At 45.7% G+C, this 24,633-nt stretch overlaps 1 long non-coding RNA gene across 1 annotated transcript in view; it reads left to right on the top strand.

Moving 5' to 3' along the window:
- LOC146871186 (uncharacterized) overlaps positions 1-24,633 on the top strand; it is a 138,388-nt gene that overhangs the window by 87,744 nt on the left and 26,011 nt on the right. The window contains exons 3-4 of the long non-coding RNA XR_014980729.1: positions 16,359-16,471; positions 16,925-17,003. This is a non-coding gene — a long non-coding RNA (uncharacterized LOC146871186). The remainder of the gene's footprint in view (positions 1-16,358; positions 16,472-16,924; positions 17,004-24,633) is intronic.

Genomic DNA, 24,633 nt, shown 5'->3' with positions numbered 1-24,633 from the left:
ACAGCCTGGGGCACAGAATTCACCACTTAGGGTGCTGGACTCAGTCGGGAGGTCACAATTTCTCTGGGGACATTCGGCAGTGTCGGGTTTCAAGGTCACTGGTTGAGCTGCAGCTTGAATGCTACTCTGCAATGCTGAACAGGGGAGATCAAGAGTGGATGGCTCCATGGTACTCTAGCAAGCACTAGAAAACAACAAAAGAGGAACTGCAAAATTTCCTGGGAAAACTTGGAAAATAGAACAGCACAAGGAAAAACTTAATTCTTTAAAAGAACCCTCACTCACCAACCTAGTTGGTGACATGCTTCATCATTGGGTTCCCACTAGAGAGGCCGAGTGCCTCCCTGGTGTGCTACGACGCCTGAGTTACAGCGGAGCAGGTTTTTTGTGAAGGGTAGGTTTTTGTGTATGACCACCTTGTCAGGTCTTTTTGAAACTTCTGTGCTTTGGACTGCGTCAGAGAGTCTTTATATTCATTGACTTCTTTATTTAGTTCATCCAGCCTCTTTTTGTATCCAGTCAATTTAGTTCTAAAATGTGTTTCTGTTAGTTGGATCTCTACCATCATAGCCTCAGTTAGTCGGAGGGCTGTCTTAATTATGAGCACTAGCCAGTCGCGGGTGCAGTGCCACGCGATCTGGGCCCATTCCTTTCTGAACTGCGCATCCTCTAAAAAAAATGTGTGGGGGGGTGTGTCTAATATGGCGGCCGAGTGAGACGTGTTTCTCGGTCTCTCCGGCGCCACCCGCATATCGCATGGAGTAGCTGGCCCCCTGATGCCCATCCGTGCCTGCTTTGCCGCTCTTAGGTTTGGGCCACTTACCTGCTACCTCCGGTGGTTCCTCTTCCCGGGAACGGCGGTATCCAGGGGGCCTTGTGGGCTTGTCCGGCCCTGGCCTTGCTGCGGCCCAGCTGTGGAAATATGGATTTTTCTGGTCAGTTATGTCCCCTATCTTGGACCCCAACGGTTCTATGTGCATGTTACAAGTACATGTATGTTCCCTCCAGTTCCAGTTATGAAGACGCAAATACATGTGCGTCCACCGTTAACATGTCCTCTTTCAGATCCGCCATAAATGGGCCGGATATTCCATTCCTAAGTACAAAAGGCCACCGCCTTTATATGGTTCACTTATGCTATTTTACAGTCCAGGCAAGTAGGCCCTGATTCTGTCATCAAGCTTTTCTTGCTTTCTGCCTCTGAAGCTCCAGTCTGAGCCTGCATCTGTGACCATGAACTTTGTCTCATTCCCTGCGCGGCTCACGATGCCTGACATCAGCTTGCTGCCTGCCAAGAACTGTATTTCACCTTCGAAATTATCTGCTCCGATCCCTGCCCAATGCATTCCTGTCTAGTAGTTTCAGTAAACATTCTTCCAGCTACCGAGCAAAGGCCCGGCTTCTCTGTCTTCATGCAAGTAATTCATAGCCCTGTTACTATGGAAGATTCCTGCCCTCGCATCTAGTGTAGACACTTAGACGCTTGTACACGCACTAACAGTCAGTATAGTCAGTATAGAATAAGATTCTACTCTAAGAGACCTCTCTTTTGGATAACATAGTTCTTTAAACATAGGATGTTAGATATGATTTGGGATTAGGTTGACTTGACCCTCCAGACTTCTGTCGCCACATGTAGAGCTAAATGTCAAGTCCCCTCCACCCCCTAGCTGCACGTCAATCACACGTCATGCTGCTGCGCGCGCATCTCTGCCAAGTATTTCTGCTGACATTGCGAAATTATTTCATAGGTCCACCCATATGTGACATCATAACCAATGACGTTTTCCTTGTTACTCCCAATTACGCCTTTTTCAGCTACGCATGTGAAATGTTATCTTTGCTATCAATTGTTACGCCTCTTGCATTTACTTCACTGTAATGCCTATTGTATAAAAGTGAATAATTATCAATAATGTATGTACTTCACTTCCTGAACCTTCGAGGTGATGGAACTTGGAGCAACCGATTATAATCGACCATTGGAATAAAGCCCATTCCGAACCTCTAATACCACGGATTCTGCCTCTTATTTACTGAGCTATTTTATTATGTTTCTGTATCAAATTAAGTCCCGGTAATTAAATTATTTACCACACAGCGGGCCCTCTGCTGACATCGGTGGCCGCAACCGGCGGTGTGGAAGAGAGGCTGGTGCACCGACGGCGTTTGATGATGGCTGGCCGTTGGCGACGGCGCTGAGTGGGATCCGCTTCTAGTGCAGGATAGAGCGCCAGCAGATAAGTGGTGCGGCCTACTCCCGAGTTGCCGTTGACCGCCATTTGCGGCCCGGAGAGACTAGTGCGGTGCCTTCCGCCGCTGTGAGCCTGCGACTGGAGGGGGCGCGGCCTGCGGACCCTGGGGCCTTCCAGGGTCCGCTTCTTTGAGGTGAGGCGCTGACTTGTAGCTCTGGCGGGACCCTCCGGACCCGGCCTTGCTGCGTCCCGGCGGCTCCGCTGGTCTCTGATGGTGTAGTCGCTGGGCCAAAGGCAGAGGAGGCGCGCTGGAGCGCTCTGCGGACGGAGGCGGCATTGCTTGGGATGCGCCCAGTGGACTTCCTGATCGCTTCAGAGGTGGGCGTCCTGCACAGCGGCGTATCTTTGGGGTCAGCTTCGCCGATCAGTCTTTGACTTTTGCTGCCATGTGCGTCTAGAGGCCTGTGCTGCACTCACAGTCTGTGCTGCTGGTGTGCACGTGGCGCTGCACGTGTGCTTTGGAGAGGAACTGCCCTTTACTGGTATTCTACCCCGCTGGACTGCGGGCTTTCCACCACATGCTTCTTGCCTTTGGCGATACTGCTTCTTCTTAATTTCGGTGGTGAATGGCGGACTGGTTGGCAGATGACAAGCTGAATTGCTGGAGGGCCTACCTGCACTGCACATAAACTGGTGCTGCTGCGGCGGGGCTCCACGCCCTCTTCGACTGCTGCACCCAGAAAGTTCACGGTGAGTGTTTGTCACAGCGGGGTATGGCTCGTTCCGCACTTCGGCGGACAGCGGGATCGGCGCTGCTGGGGTGTGTGTGAGGCCTGACTGGGGGACCTTGTGGCCTGCTGCTGGAGGTGATGCTCCGCGCTTCCCCTCGGCTGTGTGTGCCGCCGTGCGGAGGTGCGCTGTGACTGGGTGGTTGCCCCTACCTCTACTTGAGTATCGGTGGGGCCGCTGGCTGGCTGCAGGCTCGGGAGGCCAGTGGTGTTGGCTCCTGAGCCTGCTTTTCGGCTCGCAGATCGGCAGGCGGTGCTTTCTTGCTGGTGCTCTTATGTGAGGGGCCATTGGTGAGGCCCACTGCCCTGCGGTTGAGAGGTACTGGCTGTTTGGGTGGAGGAGACACTCGGACCGTACATCGGTGGTCGGCGAGGGGGCTGGCTGTCCTCCTACGTTCTAGGGACGAGCCTTGGTGGTGTTGGTGTGCCACCCTGACTCTACGATCTTGTGGGCCTTGCTGTTTTGGTTGCTGGGTGGAGGGCCTGTTTTGCTGCCATGTCCTCCTCCAGGGCGAGACGGGATAAGACTCAGCGAGATGTCCTGCAGAAGCCGCTGGGCAGTCCTCGTCCCAGTTGGTTCCCCTTTTGCAGCCGCCGGAGGATAGCGACCAGCCTGCCACTAAGGCGTTTATGCTCGACTTATTCTCCGCCATCAAAGAGGACATTCTGGAGCTCCGTTCCCAGCTCTCCTCGGACCTACGTGAAGTGCAGCGCGATGTGGACGCCCTTGGGGACCGCGTTGCCACTGTAGAAGAGCATGATTTGGGGAGTGAAGATGATATGCATCAGCTCCAGCAGGATGTCCTCCATCTCAGGGAGCAGAATCTTGACTTGCAAGCCCACGCCGAGGACCTGGAAAACCGGTCCCGACGGAATAACATTAGAATTTGTGCGGTGTCATGGAAAGGGGAGGGGGACGATCTTCGGGACTACGTTCTTCAGCTTTTCCGGCAGATTCTTGGGGAGGGAGAGGAGCGGGGAATCCAGATGGATCGTGTGCACCGTGTTGGCTTGCCGAGGGGTCCGAAAGCTCCACCACCAGACATATTGGTGTGCCTGCACGATTTCCAGCTTAAGGAGCAAATTCTGCGCAAAGCCCGTGATCTCAGCCCGGTGCTGTTTTGGGGCCACCAGCCGGCCCTCTTTCAAGACTTAGCTGCTTCTACCCTGGTGAAACGCAGGGAGTTTAAGCCCATTACTACTCACCTTCGGGAGAATGGCATCCCCTATTTGTGGGGTCACCCATTCCGCCTTATCTTTAAACATCAGGGTACACTACATCAGCTCCGCTCTCTGGCCGCAGCTTATGAGGATTTGGGTTTGGAGCGGCCCCCCTCCCCGGCTGGGGTGGCGGGGGCTCCCTCAAGATGGCGTCGATGCTCGGATGGCTGGCAGCGAGTCGGGCGTTCCCATCGGCCCTCGGTGCCTGATGTGTCCACTAGCCATCTGGAACGAGAGGCGGCGGTTACTTCAGTGGCACAGGTGACGGACAGCAACGGCGCTCCATGAACCTTCTACAGTGGGCATCAGGGGACTTTTTTTCTTGCGGCGCCGGAGAGGAGAGGTCTCTGGTTGGGGGTTATTGTCATCCACTGCCCTTCGGGGGTTGGATGGATGGTGCCCTTAGTGCTGAGATGTCATTTCTTCCAGTGCCACGTTCCCCATATTGTTTGTTTCGTATGACAGACTGTTGTCTTCTCTCCGAGCCTTGGGGCCCTATGTTTTGGAGTGTTTCTTCTATGTTCGGGGTATTCTTTTCTGGGTTTGGGGGTGCGGGGTGGGGGGAAAGGGTTGTTTTTGGGAATGCGTTGGGGCTCCGCATCAGTCCTCTCTGGGGTTTGGGAAATGTCTGTCTCAGAGTTACTGCCTGTAGGCTTGCCTCTTTGCTTTGGGGTCTTGTGCTCGAACCCTGGCTGCTCCCCCCTTGACCTCCATGGGTAGGAGTCTCAAAATAGTGAGTCTGAATGTTAGGGGCTTAAATAACCCAGTTAAGCGCTCCGCTATCCTGTCCCTCCTGCAGGGAGCCGGGGGCGACATGTGTTTGTTGCAGGAGACTCATCTTCTCTCTAAAGACCCTAAGCGGATGAGGGATCGGCGTTTCCCCTTGCAGGTGTGGTCTTCTGGCGCGGCTAAAAAACATGGGGTAGCAGTTCTTTTCAGTGCGCGTGCTCACTGTAAGATTCTTTCCCAGGTTGGTAAGATTAAGGGGAGGCTCCTGGCGCTTCGCATGCAATGGGGGGACATGTGCTTCACTGTAGGATCGCTGTGCGCCCCGAATGTCCATCAGGAACTCTTTATAAAGACGGCCTTTTCCGAGGTATTGGCTTCACCAGATACCATGATCTTAGTGGGAGGGGACCTAAATGTGGTAATGGATGCGTACATGGATAGGTCGGAGCAGTGGTCACATCAGACGGGTGCTCTCTCGCAGGGGGGGGGAGACAATGGTTGAGTGATGGCGGTCTGCATGATGTTTGGCGCGTACAGCATCTTACTGAGCGTGATTATACTTTCTACTCGGCAGCGCATAAAACTTACGCCCGCCTTGACCATTTCTTTGCCTCCACCTCCCTTTTGCCCTGCCTGGCGGATGCGGTTATCACTCCCCGTTCCCTGTTCGACCATGCCCTCATCTCGGTGCAGCTCAGCTCTCCAGCGGCGCGCCCCCCTTCTTCCAGATGGCGCCTGCGCGATTCTCTGCTTAGCTCGGAATCCGTGGTTACTCGCATACGGGACACGATTGTGGCTTACCTGGCTGTTAATGACCAAGGGAATCCGCCTTTAGCGGCGGTTTGGAAGGCCCTCAAGCTGGTGGTCCGGGGTGAGTTCATAGCGCTGACGGCTGCGTTTGCGCGTCTGCTTCGGGATAAGAGGGTGGAGTTGGAGCGAGAGGTGGGAGCCCTGGAGGTCATCCATAAGCGCACCGGAGCGCCTAGGGTGTGGAGAGAGCTTGAAATGAAACGGCGCATGCTGAAACATCTGGACCTCGGCAGGGCCGAGTATGCGCTTTTGCGGCTGCGACATAAGTTTTATCATAGCGGGGATAAAGGGGGGCGTTTGCTGGCCCATAGGCTCCAGGCGTCCTTGCAGCGAACTGCGATTCACTCCATTCGGGACTCCCAGGCGGTGAAGCAGACCACAGACGCCCTTATTGTCGACTCTTTTCATCATTTTTATCAGCGCTTGTATACTAGGGAGGAGACTGGGTCTGTGGAACAAGAGGCTTACCTTGCCTCCTGCCATATTGAGCCGCTGTTTGCCTCCTCAGCGGACTCGTTGGAGTCCGACATCTGGATTGAGGAAGTCATATCGGCGATAGCCCGTCTTAAGGTTGCCAAATCACCCGGCCCAGACGGTTTCACCGCTTTGTTTTTTAAGACCTTCTGTGCCGAGCTAGCTCCACTTTTAACACATCTTTTTAACTCTTTTCTGGAGACGGGGAGGTGACTCCCACTATGACGGAAGATGCGATTACGGTCATTCTTAAACCTGGAAAGGATCCAAAGGATTGTGGCTCGTACAGGCCAATCTCCCTCCTAAATATTGACGCTAAATTGTTCGCGAGTATTCTGGCGGCGCGTCTCAGCCCGCTGATGGATGGCCTCATAGATCCGGATCAATCATGTTTTATTCCCACGCGGCAGGGCGGAGACAACACCAAGCGTATCCTTCATCTTATTGACCTGGTTCACTGATCTCGGACCCAAGCTTGTCTCCTTTCCATAGACGCCGAGAAGGCCTTTGATCGGGTGGACTGGCACTACATGTTTGCTGTTCTGCGCGCTTTTGGTTTCGGAGAGCACTTTCTTTGCTGGGTGCATTGTCTCTATGTCGCTCCAAGGGCGTCGGTGAGGGTGAACGGGTGCCTGTCTTCCCTCTTCCCCATCTCTAGAGGGACGAGGCAGGAATACCTCCTGTCGCCGCTATTATTTGCGCTCTATATGGAGCCCTTTGCTCAGCGCATACGCTCAAACCCGGATATTGAGGGTATTAAGTTCGGTGCCGACGTTAAAAAAATGAGTCTTTACGCGGACGATGGTATCCTCTCCCTCACTCATCCGCATACCACCCTGCGGTATCTGACGCGAGAGCTTCATGCTTTTGACTTAGGGGCAGGATTTAAAGTCAACTTTTCCAAATTGCTGGTGCTTAATCTTTCTATCCCTGAAGATGAGATCGATGATTTGCAGCGGGACTTTGCCTTCCAGTGGGTGCACTCTGACATTTCCTACCTGGGTATCCGCTTGACCCTTTCCGTTGCTCAGACTGCCCACCTTAATTACAAGCTGTTGGTGGAGCAAACCACTAAGTCGCTATCTGAATGGTCTCGCCTTGGCCTGGCCTGGTATGGGCGGCTGGCGGCGGTAAAGATGACCGTGCTGCCGAGGGTCCTTTATTTGTTCCAGATGCTTCCGGCGCAGCCGCCGCCAGGTACCCTCCTCAAGTTACAGGACCTGTTTAATAAGTACTTGTGGCATAATAGGAGGCCGAGACTCGCCTTGCCGATTGTTACTTTGCCGAAAGCTGCCGGAGGGCTGGGTTTTCCGCTCATACGGGCGTATTATCAGGCCTCTTGTCTCCGATATATCACGGAGTGTAACCGGCCTACGTCCAGCAAGCACTGGCTTTTCATGGATCAGACGGTCGCTGGGTGTAATATTTGGCGTGAGCTTTGGCTTCTGCGGAAGCATAGGGCGTGGGGCCTCTATTCATCCCCGGTGACCACCCCGACTCTTAAAGCGTGGGATCAGTTAGTAAGCTCTAAGGAATAGACCACGTTCCCCTCCCCTATGACCCCTATCGTGGACAACCCCGACTTTCCGCCGGGATGTGCATCCCCTGTTTTCCAGCGCTGCCGAGAGGAGGGGTGTAAGAGGGTGGGCTCCCTTTTGGAACAGGATGGAGTGATCCCGTTCGCCCAACTGCGCAAAGACTATTTTGACTTGCAGAGCACTGACGTCTACCACTATGCGCAGCTGGTACATTGGGTGACCCTCCCCTCCAACTTCGCTTTGATGTCCCAGCCCCTGACCGCTTCTGAGCGCTGGTTGGTTTATAAGAAAGATGACCGGAAGCTCATTTCGGAACTATATGCAATGATAATGGCGTGTCCTAGACAGCAGCGGTCAAGGGCGCAGGTGCGTTGGTAGACTGAGTTGGGGCGTCCGTTAACGAGCAAGGAATGGGAGCATGTTTTCTACCGCGCTCACCACACAGCGTCAGACACGGCAGGGGCAGAATCTGCCTATAAGGTGGCGGCATACTGGTATTATACCCCAGCGCGCATTCAGTCTTGGGACCCTACTAAATCTGGTCTCTGCTGGCGGGGGTGTGGACACCCTGGCACTCTCGTACACTTGTTGTGGCGATGCCCAAAGCTGGTGCAGTATTGGGCGGCGGTCTTGGACGATCTTGATGAAGCATTTCAGATCAGGCTGCCGCGGGAACCTGTGCACACACTGTTGGGCCTCCCTCATTCCAAGTCCTTTCCCCTGTGCACACTGAGGGGTAGGCAGCTTGCGTTGGCGTTGCTCGCAGCGCGGCAGGTTCTGTTGGCGCAGTGGGGCTCTCCGGCTGTGCCAGACTCGCGAGACTGGCTCCGGAGACTCTGGCATCTGCTCGCAATGTAACGTCTATCGCTCAGGCTGGATGGGAGGGGCTCGGACTATGTGAAGCTCTGGGGCCCTTTCTTGCGGCTTCTGTCGAAGGAGTTGCGAGAAGTTACGTGCTCCAAATATTTGCAGATCCTTCAGCTTATCCCTTTGGAACCGGTAGGGGCCGCTGGGGAGGCTTGACACTTCTTTGACTCAGACTGGTGAATCTCAGGTCCTCGGGGTAGAGGGAAATGACTGATGCGGAGAGGGTGGGGAGGGTTGGGGAGGGTGTTTCTCTGTTTTGTTTTTGAACTTTTCAGATAAATGTGATAAATGAGCAATTGCCTGACGGGCCTGGACTGTGCTCCATCAGCTTCTTGCGGGTCGCCCTCCGGGCTGTAGACCCATGCGCTGTGTATGGTCTATCTGGATTTGCTCTGCCGGCCGCAGGATGTAGGCAGTTGAGCTGTGTATTTTGCAGGTGTATCACTCAATAAAAGTGATTGATTCTAAAAAAATGCGTGGAGCATTAGTCACCAAAAAGGCCTTTCGTGCCACATTGTTCCTTAAGTACTCTGTGAGTATCGTGCCGTGTAAGATAGTTCGGATACAGCTTCTTTTCTGTTCTGTGAGTTTGTCCCACTCTGTTGTCTGTGATATTGTTTGGGCAATAGAGGGGTCTGAGAAAAGTGAAGGGTCTGCCAAAAGGGCATCCACCTCCTCATTTGAGTATGAGAGGCCTAAGTTTTCCATGCTAATGGTGAGGGAGTCACTGTATTGAGCAAGACAGAGAAGGTAATGCTCACACAGTTGTGCGCTGCTGAATATATAGTATCAACAAGAGAGAGAGGGATAGTCACTCTTGTTCCCCCTTAAAAGTATATTAGAAAACAACAAAAGAGTGACTGCTAAATTTTCTGGGGAAACTGTTTTTAACGGTCGCTGGTTTTCCACTATGAGTTCTGGATAAAATCGGCCACCTTTTTAAAACTTGCACCACTTATCACACTCACATCCCTGCACAAAAAACCTGTTCCACTGTAACTCAGGCATCGTAGCACACCAGGGAGGCACTCGGCCTCTCTGGTGGGAACCCAATGATGAAGCATGTCACCAACTAGGTTGGTGAGTGAGGGTTCTTTTAAAGAATTACGTTTTTCCTTGTGCTGTTCTATTTTCTAAGTTTCCCCAGGAAATGTTGCAGTCACTCTTTTGTTGTTTTCTAGTATACTCTTTAGGGGGAACAAGAGTGACTATCCCTCGCTCTCTTGTTGATACTATATGCTCTAGCAAGCACTGCATCACTCACATTCGTAGAAAAGAAAAAAGCTCCCCTTCTTTTATGTGCAGAAATCAATGTTTTTTGGCTGCATGACAAGCATGCTGGTCACTGACACCTGCCTCTGTTTTAAACAGCTTCCATCGAAGAAGGTCATTGTGGGAACACAGTGTCATAGAGTGGAAAGAAGCTTCAAAGATACGTACAACGGAAGTGTTTATTGAAACGCATTAGTGCACAGCTAGTGGGTCATGGGCACAACAGCACCTTGACAGGATGTGAGCCCACACATTCCAGTTGGCACATAGCAATGTCCCAGCCACCGAAGGATTCCCAGAGTAACCGTACATCCACACAACGAGATACATCTCTCAAAACTCAAAACATCTTCCCCTTAATATAACAAAGAGACCAACAAAGGACAATATCCTAACTGCAAACATCACCAGTGCTTAAATGGGCTGGTACTGCCCGGTATTGAGTACTGACACTTTTTTATTTTGAGAGGGACAGTACCGGCACTTCTTAAGAGAGACGTAATACTTATAATTGGAGAGTACCGGCACTTCTTGCAAACAGGCAGGTACTCTGGAACAGAGTACCTGCACTTCTATTTTTCCATTTCAAGCACTGAACATCATTACAGCTGAACACACACCCACCAACAGCTGCCATATATAGGACGCTTACATCTAATAGGTCAATAAGTCTTTCCGTCTGACCTCTGACACATGAACTGTCAAGTGTATCTGGTACAGCGGCCCAATTTTTATGATCTACCAGAAAATGCAGGTGGAGTAGTTTTTTTCTGCAGTTCAAGTTCTCAGTCTCTTCAACACTTCTCCAAACACTTCCAGTGAAATAATACATAAATAATCATTATTCCACTGTTTGCCATCATCCATCTGATCACACAGTCGATCACTTCCAACACCATCCTGGGATGTAAGAACCTGGTACACCTCTTGGCTGCAATGCCTGGTAATGTCACTCTTATAGGTCACTCACTGTGACATTCAGAAACGAGCCTCGCATATCCCCGTATTCCATCCATCTGAGAGTGACTCCTTTACCTCCAACTGCTCGAAAGTTCTTACTTGGCAAATCCTTTTTTTTTTCTATCCATGACTTATTCAACTTGGATCCTGACACCCTGACCCTGAAGAGAACAAATGGTGAACCACCTCTGTTCGCGTTGGGTGTGGAATGTATCGCCCACAGAAGGTTCTTCAACTCATGCACCCGGTCCAGATGGTATGGCATAAACATTTGATGACCTTTTTTATCCCCCTATGACATCTCTCCACCAATCTGTTACTTCTATGGTGAAAAATGTATGTAGGGATAACTGTGGCCTTAAGAAAATCCAGAAACTCACCTGAAACAAACCAGGTACCATTGTCTTTGCAAAGAGATCCTCAAAACATTCAGTCATCTTCCCACTATTAACACTGTTCACAAATGTGCTCTCCAATCAGTGTGAATAATCATTTGTGACCACATTTCCCTACCTCAAAACTCAATGTAATGCATTTAGAGGTCCTATGATGTCTACACCCAAAAATGACCAAGCCTTAGCTGGAACATTATGCGAATCTAAGGGGCTTGGAACTATGACTTGAGATTTATTACTAATTGCATGTGCTGTGCTGTGTACTGTCTTACATGCTTTTCAACACCTTTAGCAAGCCCAGGCCACCAGAAGCTATCTCTAAATCTGCACATCATAGCTCCCATTCCAATATGCCTTCATCCATGTACTTCACAACTTTCTTTTCGCAGTTTCTTTGTGACCACTAACAAATCCAATCTTCTGATATGGCCATTGGCCTCTGATCATTTGTAAGCAGTGTGATGATACATACCAATCTCATCACTGAGCCCCTTCGTTCGTGGCCAACCAACTCGCAAGCACTCTAAGACTTTTTAAAAAGAAGAATAACCAATGATGGCCTCTTTCTGCTCAGATTCAATAAATAGCACATTGCCTGCATGATAGTAGTTAGGGCACTGACCATACAATCCTCCTTTCCTGGATCCTCATGCAACTCACCACTGTCCTGCAGTGGCAGCTTTGACAAGAAGTCAACAGAAACATTTCTAGTGTCAGGTATATCCTAGACATGGTAACAAATTCCCTATAACTTTAATTGCCATTTGGCAATCCTGGGAGTAGCTTTTCCACCACCATTGGTCATAAACAGGTCCACAAGCGGTTTGAAGTCTGTGCAGATTCTGAACTCTGTGCCCCTTAAATAAGTTCCAAAGTGATTAACTACCCACCAAAATGCTAATGCCTCACACTCAATGACAAAGAAGGCGGCCGTAGCCTGATGTAAGCTCTGTAAGGGAAAAGTTACTACCTCACTCTTACATTTTCAGTTTTGCAATGATACTGCATCCAAGCCATGCAAACTGGCATCCGTAACAGCTATGGTTAGATTACAGCTATCAAAGTGTATTGTATTGTAATTGCATTTATATAGCGCTTACTACCCTTGACGACGCGCCAACGTGCTTTTTCGGCGAGTAGTACGCTACTCCGGAACCCATAAAGGATTAGTGGTGAATTAGTATAGTGAAAATATGAAAGTAATTTGAGTGGTGGATATGTTAGTCAGTTATTTGGATTTGAGAAGGATAGTGGAGGGATAGAAGAGGGAAAAAGGATTGCATTTATATAGCACTTGCTGCCCTTGATGGGGTGTTAAAGCGCTTTTTCAGCGCGTAACACGCTACTTCAGAACCCAGAAAGGATTAGTGGTGAATTAGTATAGTGAAGATATGAAAGTAATTTGAGTGGTGGATATGGTTTAACTGGAATTAAATACCCAATTTCCATCTTAACTTTTTGGAATTCCTCCTTACATTCCTTATCCCAAACAAACTTCTAGCTCTTTTTGAGAAACATACACAAATTATGTGTCTATTCAGAGCACTTAGAAATAAAAAAGGGAATAAAATTCCAGCACCCCAAGGACAGCACACAGTTGATCTTTATTCTCCAGCGCTGTAAAGTTAGAAGTTGCTCTGACCAAACGACTCTTTTTTGAGTTTAACTACATGAGCAGCGCTGCTAGAAGATGTCAAATGCCTGGTATCACTATGCGGCATTATTTGGCAATAGACAGAAGCCTTTTCATAAATACTTTGACATCCATAAGTAAAGCCCACATTGCAGTAATATTTCACAAGAAGTTAAAGTGAACCCAAATTCTCAAATTTAAATGTCTGAGATCCACACACACCCTAAGGGACCTAGTAGACATATTGGCCTTATGGACTAGGTCTTCTGCCGACACCATTCTGATCTCTCTATGGGTTCAATGATATCCTACTTACATAGATTGTCCAATTCTTTTTCAAGTCCACCCTTAGAGTGAATGGTATTCACTCTCATTTTGTATTGACTTTGTACGCATGACTTCATTTGTATATTGTTAAACCTTTCAGTTTACCCAACTTGTTAGTGAGCATCTCCAGAAACTTTTGTTCCCACTCCCACCAGACCCAATAAAAGATCTGCATACATTCTTTCTTAAAAGAAAAGCACTTGCTCAGGATTCATTGGTTCTTATATGATTTTCAAATTTCACCCTTCCAACTCTCCCAGTAAAAAAGCATTCTTTACTACAGGTGCAATGCTAGGTGTGCAGTTCTCATTGAAGAGTAGGACAACATGTAATTCTCCTGTAGTGTTCTTCGGTACTTGAATAAACAGGATCCACGCAGCACATTAGAAAGGTGAGTTTATTGGCACCTCATCCACCAACAGTTATCTCCCAACTCCCTCTTTCAGAATCCCCACGTCAGCGCCCTTCTAATTCTCACATAGAACAACCACATCATTCTGACCTCCTAGCATCACAAGTCAGAATAATGTACAGCATATTACCACACATCCTCCCCCTCAACAACAGAAAACAGTAAATTGCAAACAATAACATAGTGAAGAGAAATAACTTGCGAAATAAAAAACAGCAGAACATCACCGCATGAACTTGCCATGCAACATATGACTAGGATGAACATAACACCCTACCTTAACTGACTTACGACCTAACATAATCCTTCATGTACACAGGAAGTCTGCGTACTCTTTGACTCCTTTCTCTAACACCACCCGAGACACCAGGCAGGTCAGAAAAAGAAGACGAGCAATCAGAGAACTTGGAACCTGAGCTTAATCTGTTGCTACCCGCTTGACCGAAAGAAGCAACAGGATTTACCACTACGATACGACTCTTGTTCCAAATCCTCCCATCACTTGTCTTTACAGCATTATTGAATACTTTAATCACAGGTCTTACATTGGTATATTTTGACCAAGGTTGGCACCCCACAGGAGCTTTTATCTTAACCAAATCTCCAACCTTCACCACTTGAAACTGGGCGCACTTCTTTTCATCAACATAAGATTTCCTCAAAGACTGTTTCTCTATTTCTCTGTCCCTCCAATTTCCTATGTGATTATCGACAAAGCCCTTGTTCAATTGCATCCAACCGGGACATAATAAAATATTGGGAATTCTCCCTTTAAAAAGTTCAGAGGGGGGGGGGGGGCGTGGTTAACGCCTTACGAAGATGGCGGCTTTTCCCTGACGCTCCCGGGGTCGGGAGGATAACGCCGATTTTTTCTCACGTAACTGCGAGTGCGAGGATGCCACAAAGGGAGGACAAGCTGTCTGAACATCCGGAGCGCCGAAATTTGCAGTCGCTGTGTCAGTAAGCTGCATTTAATCCTCTTTAATTCCCTCGGCAGTCCCGTTTTCGGAACGGCCGCCATTTTGTTTTTTCGTCTGAGGAGAATGTAAGCTAATGGCTTGAAGAAACATGCTGCAAAAGTGGTTTTTTGCCCCCCTTGGTTATTATTGCTGATTATCTCTGGCTTTTTCTTCATTTTTTTCACCAACTTTTGATAAACTCAATGATGCATCCCTGGAAAATACGGAAGGTGCGTAGTTTGTGCAGCGTTTTCTCCACCGAATCAGCCGCCATTTTATGCATGCACCTCACGAGAGTGTTTTCCTGTGCTGTTCTCCTCAAATAAGACAGTTCTTCTTCACTCATGATTATTCTTGACGAGTATTTTCGTTTTGGATATTGAAATAGTTTTATGGAACTGCCTCATTTTTTCGGATACGTCAATTCAGTGACTAATTCTTCAATTCCACTTGAGCACGCGCTTCGGTGAGGCCCGCCAGGTTTGCTTGATACTTGCTGGATCTGACAGTGATGTTAAACATTTAACTAGTGCTACTCTACTTCTGGACCACGTCTCTGCCCCTCTCACTTAGACTGTTGGACTTGCCTCCTATGGGGAGAACGAAAGGCTCTCTTGCTAAACACCCTACGCCTAAGCATACCCTCATCAAAAATTCAAGAGTTTTTACTGCCTTCTCCAAACTAGAGGATTCTTTGTTATTATCGCAAGACCCCGCGGGGAATATGGATCCCTCTCCCTCACCAGTGCCGGCTGTGAAGTCTGTCACCAAGCGTTTAAAGCATAACCCGCCTTCTCCTCCTAAATCGACCTCGCCTGTTTCCATGGAGACTCTACTGGAAGAGATTAGGGCCCTTCGTCCCTTTATGGAGGAAACAAATAATAAACTACAAGTTCTCACTGACACTTGGGCTCAACTTGACTCACGAATTACTGCAGTTGAAAGTCATATGTCTTCTTTTACAGACACTAACACCAATGTATCTCACCTTCAATCTCAAGTATCTGCCCTCCAACGCCAAGTCGAGGATCTTGAAAATCATAATAGGCGGAACAATCTGCGTATCTATGGTCTGGTGGAGGGATCGGAGGGGTCGGATCCTCCTACCTTCTTTAAAACTTTTCTACCCAAGATTCTCCATATGCCGGAAGGCACTGCTCTCAACATTCAACGAGCCCATAGGTTGGGACGTCTCCCATCGAATGCATCTTCTTCACACTGGCCGAGAGGTGTCATTTTGTACTTTTTGGAGTACACGGATTTGCTAAAGGTTTTGTCAGCGGCTAAATCCTCTCAGCGAGTCACCTGGTCCGGTGCCACTTTGTTTTTTGCTCAAGATTATGCCAAGTCTACAGCTAACAGACGTAAGGCCTTTCTTGATATGAGACCTACTCTTCGTGCCATGGGAGCGCGTTATGGTCTTTTTCACCCCTGCCTCTTTAAGGTCACGTTCAATAATAAGACGACATCCTATGAAGACCCGCAGCAGTTACAGAGTTTCATAAACTTTCACAAGACGGAGACCATGGAAGCTTCGGGACCCTTGTCTTCAAATGTTACTTGATGTTCTGATGATTTTTCTTATGGTTCTTTCATTCACTGCTTCTCTTCATTATCGTTCTTCATGTATTCTTTGGTGTTCTTTCCTAGCTTGGATGGTCTTCTTAGTTTGAGTTGGTACCTAATCGTTTTGTTCTGTTTTAAATCTCCTATTTTTCATCACTTATTGTGCTAAATAGTTTTTATGTTTTTGTTTTTGTTCTCTCTCGCATCCGTAGATATCCTATATTATTGGCGTTCTCCCCCTCGTCCTCCGTCTGGTCAACCTGGATGGGCTGCCTGTCTCGTGTGGCTTCTCCCCTCCCCCCTTGTTCTCTTGGATCTTCTTCATGTAAGTATGTCTCCTGTTCACATTCTCTTTTTATGCCTTTTTTGCTGTTTTCTGCCATTGTTCCTCTTTTCCTCTTTTTCTTTTTCTTTTTTCCCTTTCTTTTCTTCCCACCTACGCCTCCCTCATTCTATCCTCTTCTTCCTTTCTTTGATCATTCGCAAATTCATACTCCTTGCTTATGTTTCTTCTCCCTTATCGAATTTCTTAATATTATTGTTTTCAATCTTTTCCTCTCTTATCTTCTTCTTCGTACACTCCTGAGTTCTCACTTCTTTACTCTTCTCAATCTCAACTCTATTTATTGCATTGTATGTTCATGGTTTTTGACTTCAATCTCATCCAGTCAAGTTCAGAATTATCACATGGAATGTTAAAGGATTGAACAATCCCATTAAAAGACAACGAGTTTTATCCCATTTAGCAAAATTAAAAACTGATGTTGCTTTTCTTCAGGAAACCCACCTTTCTGAGGCTGAAGCATCTAAATTAAAAAGATGTTGGGTAGGCAATGTGTTTTCTTCTCCAGCTTTAGGTAAGAAAAATGGTGTTCTTATTCTTACTCATAAAAAGTTTAATGTATCGGTGATTTCTCAAGAGACTGATTCTGAAGGTCGTTGGTTAATTGTTAAATTACTTATTGACAAAATACCATTGGTTTTCTTTAACGTTTATGCTCCAGTTTCAGTTGAGAATGTTTTTTGGTTACATATTTCTGATAAGTTGCTCTCCCTTGAAGACGATTATATTGTTTTTGGGGGTGACTGTAATCAAGTTTGTGATTCCATTTTAGATAGGAATTCCCCAGTCAGATTTGTAAACAACAAAATGCACTCACAATTTACTTCCACCATTCGTCAAAAATCTTTAGTTGACATCTGGAGACTGTGTCACCCTGATCTTCGAGAATATAGCTTTTTCTCCCCCCCACACAAATCACAATCTCGTATTGACTACCTCTTTTTAAGTAAACCTTTAACGCAACACGTACTTCAATCAGAAATAGGGTCCATTTTAATTTCAGACCATGCCCCGGTTTCTGTTGATTTTGATCTTCTTCCTTATACCCCATTTGCTGGACGTTGGCGTTTTAATAATTCATTGCTCGTAGATCCTAATTTTTCCAGCCAGTTCAGTTCTTTTGCTTCGGAATTCTTCACCATAAACACAACTCATGATTCCTCTCCTGCTATGATTTGGGATTCTTTTAAGGCAGCTGCCAGAGGCTTTATTATTAACTTTGTTTCTCGGAAGAAAAAAGCTTTTGAGAAACATTCGGCTCAATTGCTTGCCAAAATTAAAAAATTAGAATACGCCTATTACCACTCGTACTCTGAAGCTTCTTTGAAAGATCTTATCACTGCTAAAATCACCTTCAACAAAGCATCCACGGAAGCGGCTTCTTCTTATCTTCTGAAGAGTAGCGCTCGTTACTATGGAGGTCAGAATAAAATGGGGAAAGTATTGGCTAATTATCTAAAATCTCGTCGGGATAGAACTAGGATAGAATCTTTGAAGGATTCCAATGGTGACGTTCTTCTCAAAGATGAAGATATCTTAAATGAGTTTGTCTCCTTTTATAAAACTCTTTACACTCCTGAGGCCCAACCTCTTCAATCTGATCTTTCTTCCTACTTCCAATCCATCTCTTCTCCCCCCTCGCAACATATTGATTTTGATTCACTACAGCTAGATATCACATTGACAGAAATTTCTCATGCCGTATCGGTTTTAAGGCGAGGGAAAACCCCTGGCCCTGACGGATTTACCATTGAATTTTATGAACACTTTTCGAAACTCCTTCTTCCACAACTTCTTCTTTTATTTACTTCCTTTATCACAAACGGAGCGTCTCAAGGTACCTTTCAGGATGCTATGATTTGCCTAATTCCCAAAGAAGGCAAAGATCCTTCTTTCTGTAAAAATTATCGCCCGATATCTTTAGTGAATACGGATTATAAAATTTTTGCTAAAATTCTTGCCTTACGTATTGACCCAATCTTACCTGAGCTTCTTGGTTCGGAGCAATCGGGCTTTGTAAAAGGTCGTTTATCCTCTGATAATTCTAGAGTCTTTTTTAACATTCTTAGCAAGGCCTCTTCCTTAGATTACCCGCTTGCTGCCATAGCTTTAGACGCCGAGAAAGCTTTTGATAGGATTGGTTGGGACTTTATGTTCCATGCTCTTCAGTGGATAGGGTTTCCCTCTAAATTAATTTCCTTGATTTCTCTCTTATATTCTGGTCCCAAGGCATCTATTTTTGCTAATGGTAAGGTTTCCGATTATTTTTCTCTTTCAAGAGGTGTACGGCAGGGTTGCCCCCTATCCCCTCTTCTATTTGTAGTGGCGTTAGAGCCTTTCCTCACCAAAATTAGACAGGATTCCCTAATTACAGGATTCCATTTAGGTTCCCGCCAAGTCAAAATGTCTGTTTATGCAGATGATATTCTTTTATATTGCTCCAATCCCGATACTTCTCTTCCTCCTTTCCTCTCCCAGGTAGATGCGTTTTCAAAACTTTCAGGATACCGTCTAAATCGTGATAAATGTGAAGTCTTACCCCTCAATGTTTTGTGTCTTAAACACTATTTTGTTCATACTGGTTTTTCCTGGCAATCCTCCAAATTAAAATATTTAGGATTATGGTTCTCCCCGTCTATTTCCGAAACTCTTAAACACAATTTTGATTACATTGCTAAGAAGCTAAATGATTCTATTACTAAGTGGCACCCTCTTTTTCTCTCTTGGTGGGGTAGATTAGACTCTATTAAGATGATGCTTGCTCCCGTTATTTTATATTCTCTCTCAATGATTCCTGTACATATCCCAGATTATTACTTTAAGAGATTAGATCGCACTTTAATAAAATTCCTCTGGAAAGGTAAGCCCCCTCGGATAGCCTTATCTACTCTCAAAAAAGATAAATCAAATGGTGGGCTTAAGTTTCCTGACTTTAAATCTTATCATCATGCGTTTTCCCTAAAACAAGCCTCTTCATGGCTCTCCTTGGACCCTCCTACCTATCCTCCGATTTGGCTTAGCATCGAGAAGTTTTTCACTTCCCCCTTCGCCTTTATGGAATCCCTTGCTTTCTCTGCACACACTTCTTCTTTGCGTCATCCTGTTATTTCTTATACACGAAAGCTCTTAACTCCTCTCCTACCAGCTTCCTACCCCTCGCTTAACTCACTTTCTCAACAACCTATTTGGCATAATAAATTACTACGTATTAAAAATCGTGCTTTCTATTGGAAGGCATGGCACTCCAAGGGTTTGAAGTGGATTTCTCAACTTTTGATGGGTAATAAACCTTTATCCTTCTCAGTCCTCAAATCTAACTTTGCCCTTCCTAATTCCTGTAAGAAGCAATATGACCTTCTGCTTCCCTCTCTTCACCAATATCTTTCATTACTCCCACCTTCTCCAAATTTTCCTACAACTTGCTCTACATTGTTTCCATTGTTAAACGCTTCCCCTTCTGCATCTTCCCTTTACAAAGGTCTTTTATCTCTTTCGCCGCGGTGCAAAACAAGGACTGAGCTGGCATGGGAAAAGGACTTATTACAATCCTGGTCTATCTCTTTGTGGGATAAGTTGTGGTTAAAGATTCATAAAACTTCACGGGCGGCCAATACCACTCAGACTCTTTATTTTGTATATCAGCGTGCATTATATTCACCCGCACACTTAGCTTCCTTCTCTTCCACCACTTTATCACACTGCTGGTCCTGCTCATGTTTAAAGGCTGACTTAAAACACATGTTATTTGATTGTCCTAACATTGCTAAATTTTGGCATTTAGTTTGGTCTCAAATTAACAAAATATTTAACACTAAAGTTCCCTTTTCCCTCTCAAATATTTTTCTCGGTTCTTTATCCCCCTCATGGCCTCAACCTCCGTCACATTTTCAGTTAATTGATTTGTTAATTGCTATAGCCTTGCATCTAATCACCTTGAATTGGAAACATGCGGATAAAGTCACTTACAGAGCCTGGTGGAACGCCATCTGTTTTCATCACAGACTTGACACTAATTATGTTACCCCTGTATCACTAGCAATTAAAAGGGATTTGTTATGGCTCCCTCTCACTACATATTTATCTGCTTCCCCCCCTTCGAATACTTCAATTACTGCTACTGTGAGAACGTCAGATGATGTCCGCAAACCGCCCTGATTTAGTTTCGTTGTCTTTTGTTTGAATAATTTATTATTGTTTTTGCATACTGTACTCCTCCCATTATATCACTATATTCTTTTTAGAGTTTTAAAGTACATGCAATGTAGTGCTTCATTTTACCTCTTTTATTGCCATTAATTGCTCTGAACTCTTTCCAATGATATTCATATTGCTTCCCCCCCCCCCCCTTTTCTTCCTCTTTCTCCTTTTTTCTAGGTTACCGTGTTTATTGTAACCAATATGCTTAATATCCTTTATTGTTTATATCATAATTATTTATGTTTTCTGATCGGATTTTGATTGTACATTGTATTTTCTTGCTGGTCTCAATAAACTTAAACTTAAAAAAAAAAAAAGTTCAGAGGGGGATCTCCCAGTGGTTGAATGGGGAGACACCCGGTAAGCCAAGATTCTGTCTTGGAGTGATTCCTTCCAATTCAAACCACTAGCTCTCGCTAGTTGAATACTTTCCTTAAGAGTCTTGTTGACCCTTTCAATTGTCCCATTCGTTTCAGGATGATAAATCGCACACCTTTTATGATGTATGCCACACTTGTCAAGAAAATTCTTAAACTCATTCGAGGTGAACTGTGGTCCATTGTCTGAAAGAATACTGTTAGGAAAACTCTCTCTCTTGAAGATGTCTTGTAAGAATCTAATAACACATACAGTGGACACCTCTCTAACAGCACCTACTTCTATCCACCTAGAGTAAAGATCCAAAACCACTATCAAATATGGAGTATCACATACACCATGTAATGGACCAATAATGTCAATTGAAACCTCGTCCCAAGGATGATCAGTTAACTTCCTGCACACCATAGGGGTTTGTTTTGTCTTCAAAATCTTGTCACTAGCACAGCACTCAGCACATTCTCGAACTAATCTCTCTATCTCCATATCCATGCCAGGCCACCAAAACTGCAACCTCAACAATTCTTTGGTCCTGACAATTCCAAGATGACCAACATGGGCAAAATTGAGTAACCTCTTTCTTATACCCAACGGCGGAACCAACTTTGTGCCCCTAGTAAGCATGCCATCTACCACTGAAAGTTCATCAGAAACCAAGCTCCATGGTTTCTCCAAACGTTTACTTTCTCCCAATATCTCAATTACTCTTCTAATCTCTTCGTCCTTGTTGATCTCCATATTCCAATCATCCTGAGTGACAGTACCATCAGTGATCTCACATACATTACTGACCTCGCTGTCAGCAACAACGTCATCCTCATTGCTCCCACTGAGATCAACCAACCTAGAAAGACAGTCTGCCGATCTATTGACAACACCTGGAATATAATCTACTTCAAAATTAAATTCTTGAAGAGCAATAATCCATTTCTTTATTCTAGATGAAATAGAGTCAAGACCTTTCTTAGAAAACACCTCCTTTAACTGCTTATGGTCAGACAAAACATTGACCTTCATTCCCCAAACCAAGTTTTTAAACTTCCTTAAGGCCCAAAATATGGCTAGAGACTCCTTCTCTATAACCGAGTAATTCCTTTCAGACCCTCTGAGGCACCTTGAGGCACAGGCAATCAGACAATCCACACCATTTTTTCTCTGAAGCAGCACAGCACCCAACCCTTTTTCACTAGCATCCGTCATAATAAAAGTAGGATCACCAGGCACAAATGCATGAAGAGCAGGCGCTTTAGTTAGTTCCTCCTTGATTGAGATGAACTCCTTCTCACACTCACTTGACCACAGAAACATCGCATTCCTTACAGTAAGCTTTCTCAAACTGTGGGTTTTACTAGCATAGTCTGGAATGAACTTACTGTAAAACACTACCATGCCAAGAAAAGATAGAAGTTCTTCTTTGTTGACTGGTCTAGAAATATTCATGTTGGAGTCCACCAATTCCTTCTTAGGGAAAACCCCATGCCCAGTTATGCAATGTCCTAGATAATTTACTTCTTCCAACCCAAATCTACATTTGTCTTTCCTAAGCGTAAGCCCAGCTTCTCTTAGACGTCGTAGTACAGCTAGCACACGAACATTATGCTCATGAAAAGTGTTCCCAAAAATCAAAAGATCATCCTGATAACATTTTACCCCAGTGAGACCTATGAGAATGTGCGACATTATGCGTTGAAACACCGAAGCCGCTGAAATGAGACCAAATGGCATCCTACAAAATTTAAAAGTGCCCATAGGGGTTACAAAGGCAGTTAGGTCTTGAGAGGAGTCATCTAATACAACCTGGTGATAAGCGGAAGCCAAGTCAAGAGTAGAAAAGTACTTCGCACCACCCAATGTACAAACTATCTCATCTATGTTGGGTAACGGAAACCTATCAACAATGACCTCTTTATTCAATGCTCGCAAGTCAATGCAAAGGCGAATCTCGCCACTGGTCTTCTTGGCCACAACTATTGGAGCCAACCATTCAGTGGCCTCAACCGGTACAATTATACCTGCCTTCACCAATTTATCTATTTCTTTCTGTACCCCGGCTTGTTCATTTAACGGGATCCTTCTTACTTTAGCCACAACAGGTACTGCCCTTTTTTTTATCTTGATGTGGTGTCTATATCCCTTAAGACAACCCAGAGTGTCCTTAAATATATCAGAAAACTGTTCCAAGAAAGTGAGAGAAGAGTCTCCAACCGTTTGTACCTGAACCTGTGGAGAGGCATTGGGGTTTAAACGCACCCCAAGTAAACGTTGGTGAGGCCAGCCCATAAGAGAATCACCCTGCTTAGCAACATATACTTTCCCAGCAATCATCCTCCCACAGAGTTCAATGGTAGCTACAAAGTAACCAGACATTTTTATAGGTAACCCACCATAGCCCACAGGAGAGAGATCATTCCTAAGAAGTTTTACTTTGTTGGCAAAATGTTGCATGAAGACATCATCCCCAATCATTGTCAAATGTGAACAGGAGTCAAATTTAAAATCAAGGGATACCCCATCTATATCCACTGTATGAGATGGATGATCACCCTTACTTGCATCAACCTGAAAAGCAACCACCTTTACCTCAGGCTGAAGTTTAGTAGACAGACTGTTATCCTTATTACCTTTACTTTTACAACATTTTGCAAAATGTCCTTTCCGACCACGCATGTTGCAAATGGCCCGCAGACTAGGACAATAAGGTGAATTTGCAAAATGTCCATAACGACTACATCTAAAACACACAGGTTTACCCCCAGTAGAGGAGTTAGCTACATTGCTAGTCATAGGGAGACTCGTATCTTTTCCCTTCACTTCTTTCTTTTGAACCTGACACACCACCTCTTCTACCTTAGTTTCAGTTACCGTACTTTTACTCTTCTCCCCATTCAATTCGTCGACGCACTTCATCATGTGCTCAACTTGTTTAGCAATCGTTATAACTTCCTCTAACGGAGGTTGATCCTTCAACCAGAGCTCCTTCCTGATATCATCATGTGCATATTTCAAAACGAACTGATCCCTGATCCTCTCCTCCACAGCAGGACCAAATTTGCATGAAGATGCAAGTTTCCTCAGAGCTGAAACAAATTCTTCTACAGATTCATCCTTTTTTTGTCCCCTCAACCCAAAATGATACCTTTCCATTATCGTACTTAACCTTGGTAGATAATGTCGGTCTAACTGTACAATACATATTTCCTATTCATTCAGATTCCTTTGTTCAGAAGCACTTAGATCCGGTAAGTGTTCTAACACCTCTTGACCCTCACCCTCAAGGCAATGCAGCAATAATGAATGTTTACGTTCAGCACTCAGGTTTGTGCCACAAACCCTCGCATAATTTGTACAAATCTTCTTCCATTTTTGCCACTTAACACTAGGTTCACCTGGACTTGTTAAAAAGAACAGAGGCTGCGTTACATTCTGCATATCGAAATAACCTGTTGAATAAAAAAACTGTATATACAATCTACCACTTATTTAAAACACATGGGTATCCAGACTTGTTAAACAAATAATAACACAGATTAAATGTTGAATGTAACCAGCTCTTTCATTTTCTACTCTTC

This window comes from Triturus cristatus, chromosome 1_1 (assembly GCF_964204655.1).
Source record: "Triturus cristatus chromosome 1_1, aTriCri1.1, whole genome shotgun sequence".
NCBI lineage: Eukaryota > Metazoa > Chordata > Amphibia > Caudata > Salamandridae > Triturus > Triturus cristatus.
Note: the sequence above shows the minus strand (reverse complement) of the source record. Positions and strands in the feature narration are given on the sequence as shown.